The following is a 5184-nucleotide window of genomic DNA, read 5'->3' on the forward strand; positions in this document are numbered from 1 at the left end:
ACTGAAAAGATTCTCAGATGCTTAGGTTATACCTGTACCAAGGGATTCAGGAATACTCTCCCAATTTCAGTCCCATATCCTACCTGCATGGCTCCCCCTGGCAAAAAGCATCCTTCTTCCCTGTTTCTCATTCTTCATGGTCATACGGGTCTGTGCCCTCCAACCAGTCTCCAGATAACAGCCTGGTGGTCCTGGAATCAGTCATAGCCTCGGTGTCTTGCACAGTTATCTTGAAGGTGATTTTGGCAGAGGGTTTGATATCTTGGTTGTGATTCCTAGCAGGAACTAGGAAGATGCATTTGTCTGGATCCGTCATGGTTGGAACTAATTATCCCAGCTCAATCTGTGTCGATTGAATGTAGAACCACAGGATGGGGGTGCAGAGTTTGGTCCAACCAATACACAAGAGGGGTACCTGTGCCAGCTTTAGATAGAATGACTTCTATTCTGTTTTTTAATTCAAGTTGGCACAGCCCAAAACTCAATGTTTCTGGCCCTGGAAATAATGCAGCTATATCTCCATGTGTTTCTTCAAACATAACAGTTAGACCTGAGCCAGCTCTGGACCGCCGGCATGGATAACCCACAGCCAAGATAGCTGAGAGTTAACTGCACTCAGCAGTGCATTATCTTACATCTACATTTTTCAGGAGGGCATGAATTCAGTTAAGTGCTGGCATTGTAGACTTCGGTAGAAGAACACCTTTGATGTCAGCTAATTAGCTAACCAAATGATATCCTCTGGAAGAGCAGACAATTTAGTTAAAAGGAACAAAGACATTATGTGAAATCCAGAACAGTAATCTTCATGTTAGTAATATGGATATTTAATAGGTACAGTTTTTCAGCTCTCCACACATACAACTACCATGGACATCACTGTGCAGATGCTTACACAAGGGTGGTGAGATTAAGTCTGGGGTGATCTGAGAATCTCTAAGTGGTGACTGCTTATTTTAAAGGCAAGTGGATAGTGCACAAATCAGCTACTGTAATTTTTAATCTTCAACATCATGGAATACCAGGAAAAAAATATTTTTCATTGAGAAATGGCTAGTCAAAACCACCTCTCCAATACAAAAAGGTTGTTTTAGACAAAAGGGAAAAAACATGTAACATTGTTTGAAACAGCCAATATCCCAATGGCCAAAGCTCCTTCATGGCCAGAGGAGAAACCAAGGCAAAATAGTACTTTGTCTCAAGTGCGAAGATGCATCACCAATGTCCATGATTTTGAGCTATTCTGAGGTTTCGCTGTTGAATTTCCTACATAAGACCTCGGATTTCTGCATTCTGATCCTGAACAAAAACTTCAAAACCTCTTTTTGTGTGTGTAAAGTACGCTGTTGTTTTGTTTTGTTTTTTTCTGGCCAGGCCAGGCTGTCAGTTCCTTTGAGGAGCGGAAAGAGGGAACCCACACAGCGTATGGTAACAGTTGGCTGCATTGCTGTTCCCAAAGAAAGCTGTCTGGCTCTCCTAAAATACAGAGAGACAAAGCATGTGAGGAGAAGTGCTTTGGATTAGCACTGATACCCTGTGTTATCTCAGACATCTTTTTTTTTTTTTTTTTTTTTGAGACTAAAACATAAAAGCTCAATAGGACAAGATACTTAAGCATATACTTTAAATGGTGACTATTCCTGAGTTAATCACTGAAATTACTCAATCTAGTAACCTCCCAGATTAGGTGTACATTGGTAGGCTGAAATGAAAGTCTAATTATGACCTCTCAGATTTCACAGGTACAGCTAAATATAAGGTCCAAAGAATGAGTGCAAGAAATGGACTTCTGATTTTCCACTCCTCTTGGTCATTAGCTGGCTCCTAACTCTCTCTATCCAGCACAAAATTTGGCATGTTTCTAGACCTGTCCTCTCCAGAGATGGTGGTCGGGAAGCTGTATGGACAAGGCTCCCTTGTTTGCTCCCTTTCCTGAAAATGGTCTTTTGATAAACCCAGAGCCAGGTCCTATGTAGTGTAGATGTTGTTGGTCTTCTCTAACAGGAATGAGCCCTAAGCAGGGTGCACACAACCCAGTCTGTGCCATGGGGATTAGAGACCAAAGATTACCACCTGAGCTGATTTTATTATATATGCTAAAGAATACATTTATAGTAGGTATGCTGGTACATTCATAGCCCCACAGCACATGGTAAGCCTGTACCGTAGCCCTCAGTCTGAGTTCTAATCTGGTTACTGCTCATAAACCATCTTGAGTAGTGTCTCACCTAGCCCCTAAAACTCACTGCCTCTTAAGGATCATTGCAAGGAGGAGAGATCTTGCATCAGATTTATATGCAGTGTAAATGTACTTGAACAAGATTGCCTCAGGCAGTCTCCTTTAAAGGTTGTGCTGTGTTGATTACGAATGCTCCCTGTCAAGTGTATTTACCAGCAACACTTGTTCCCAGCCTTGCTGGTGGTCAGTGCCTGCGGAAACATCAAGAAACCAAGAGCTTTGCAGTTTTAATTCAAATACTAATGTGCCATTGAAAATTATCAGCAGTCTCCCTACCCCTGCTTATCAAAAGGCCTTGGGAATAAACAGCTTTTGTGGCTATCACTAAAGTATCTGAAAAGCTCTCCTCCCCGCCCTTTTCCTTCATCATGACTCACCTGGTGACCACTGGCCCTCTGATTTAAGTGTGTAAGTTGTTAATGTACCAATTAGTGGAAGAGCTTAGAGCAGGGCAGGGACTTTGCCTAACAGTATGGACAGGAGACTTGAGGATTTTGCTAATCATTTAAGTGGATTTACTACGTGCCTCGTTTTTCTTGCTTCCCAGGCAACCTTAGCGGCAAGTGCAGTTTTAGATAAGTTTTTCAGACATGATCAATCTGATATATTTTAGATTGTCTGTTCTACAGTGAGATTATTATGTCTTAGAGTCCACTGAGTGGTTGACGAGATCTGCATTGACTGGAAATTCAGCCCTTAGTGCAGGGGTGTAGGAGTAGTTACATTTATTCAGTCCTAAAATTACATTCAGCCCTTTGAAGGCAATCGCAAGGCTGATGTGGCCCCCAGCGAAAACAAGTTTGACACTGCTGCCTTAGTGTAACTCAGAGGTAGAAAACTCTACTGTAACGACCTACTGCTAGGCAGATGGGTCCCATACTAAATACCTGTCCCAGCAAATTCAGTCAGTCTGAGCCCCAAGATTTTTTACTTGAGACCAATGTGAAATGTGAATGTGCCTTAAATTGAAATTTGTGATCCCTCTGCTTACATTTCAGTAACATTGCTGTCGATAGAAGGTTGGTTGTTTCATTTCATTAAGCAATTAAGAACCAGCTCTGCCCATCTTATTTTGGGGAGAAAAGCAGTTTAGTATCCAAGCACTATAAATCAGTTTAATCACTCTACTTATCTTGGTATATGGAGTGGCTACAACAAAGAATTTAGATGACCACCTTCCTTCAGCTGTCAGCTGCTCTGGAGCAGTGGAGAGATTTCTATCCTTTCGAAAGATCTCTGCAGCTGCTGAATGTCTAAAGCAATTCAGGGGCCTGTCATAGGCTTTCCTTGTGACAGCCGTGAGTGAAGTCTTGCTACAGAGGGAAAGGAAGTGAACTTACTTTGCTCTTTTAGTATGGATGTAATCAGCATCATTACCCAAGGGAATTGAGCTGTAAATCTAATGTCAACTTCAAGGTTAGTAACATCCAGCGGACTTCCTAGGAGGAGACAGGTTCACCGTGACGAAATATTTTTACTTACTGCTGTTGTGTTCTTTTGATAATGTAGCCTTGCAACTACATGAGCTGTTACCTCAGTGGTCATTTCCAACCTGTGTCCTCTTTTAAACTGACTGGAATAACTAAAACACTCTGCATTGAAAATTTGCATGTCAGAGGAGGGGTTGAAGTGCAGAGTATTAAACTGTAGTTCTCTTTGGCCATCAGAAACTCGAATCCAAAGGAGCGGATGGGTTTCATGAGACAGGAATCTCAGGATGAATTTCATCCCTGGCCTCTTCTTTACCACCTTCCACTCTCCTGTACAGCCTGTGCACTTGGCCTTTCTGTATGAGCAGTGGACCTTCCTTTCACACGTGCTTATGATGAGATTTAGCCAGCATCCAGAGCTGTGACCAATGCCAAAGTAATAAGCCAGTGAATTCTTTCATTCTCTCTCCTTTGCTCTGCCAGCACTTCTGGACAACAATCTTCTCCTCTTGGGGCTCCTTTAAGTTTCTTGTGGAAGTTCTGAGGTCACAGACATGCCTCTCTCTCTTCTCCAGATGTCTGTCCATGAATAGGTGTGTGTCTTTCCCTCTACTTTGGTGTTCCTACAATTCGTCAGGGAGAGTTGTGGTCCCTCAGCAACCTCAGAGTTACACAACAGTCTGTTGACACCACCACAACCAAGCAGGCTTCTTCAGCCTGTGTTTTCTGATGTCATGGGAGCTCATGTATGAAGAGTATGGGGTTTACCTACAGATCAAAATAAACACAAAGCCATAACAGACTCTAAAAGATGTCAGATTTTAAACCTGTAAGGCCTCACACTTTCTTATAGCTCCATGCAGTGTTCTGACCACGCTGAGTTATTTGACCACAATGCCTAGATGCATATGATTCAATCCCATAGAGTACAGTCTTACACATTTTGGAAAGTCTTCAGTGATCCTTTCCCTTCTCTATACTATCTCCTGCCTCCCAGCATGATGGGCTGATGACAGATGTCTTGAGCTGACTCTTCCTCAAACAGTCTTTAAGCTCATGCACAGCTCCAAAGAATGATCTGGCTGTTGCCAAAACCTATAAGCACAAGCTTAATGATGGCAGACAAGTAACGGTTTAAACACTTGTAAAAACTAAGTGTATTTCACAGCTCCTTGTTATATGATGACTGGTCACAAATTATATTGGAAGGATGATATTCCTAAAATAACCAAGAGAGATTTCTCCAATATTGCTGTTTCCCAAAGCTGCATTCATTTCCTTACTGCCTTTCTAAATGTCATTCTGGTGAAGGTAAGAATTTCAATACAAAGACATTTTGGTCAGTGGCCTGGTATTTATCGTATCAAACACTGAGGTGCTCCATTGAGCACAGGCTGCAAGTGGCTGTGACTGTAGATAATACAGGACACCAATAGGACTCTCTCATGGAACAGGGTTTTAAATTGCATATCAAAACACGAGACTGAACAAAACAACCACATTAAAATCAATGGT

The sequence above is a fragment of the Columba livia genome, chromosome 2, assembly GCF_036013475.1.
Source record: "Columba livia isolate bColLiv1 breed racing homer chromosome 2, bColLiv1.pat.W.v2, whole genome shotgun sequence".
In the NCBI taxonomy this organism is placed as follows: domain Eukaryota; kingdom Metazoa; phylum Chordata; class Aves; order Columbiformes; family Columbidae; genus Columba; species Columba livia.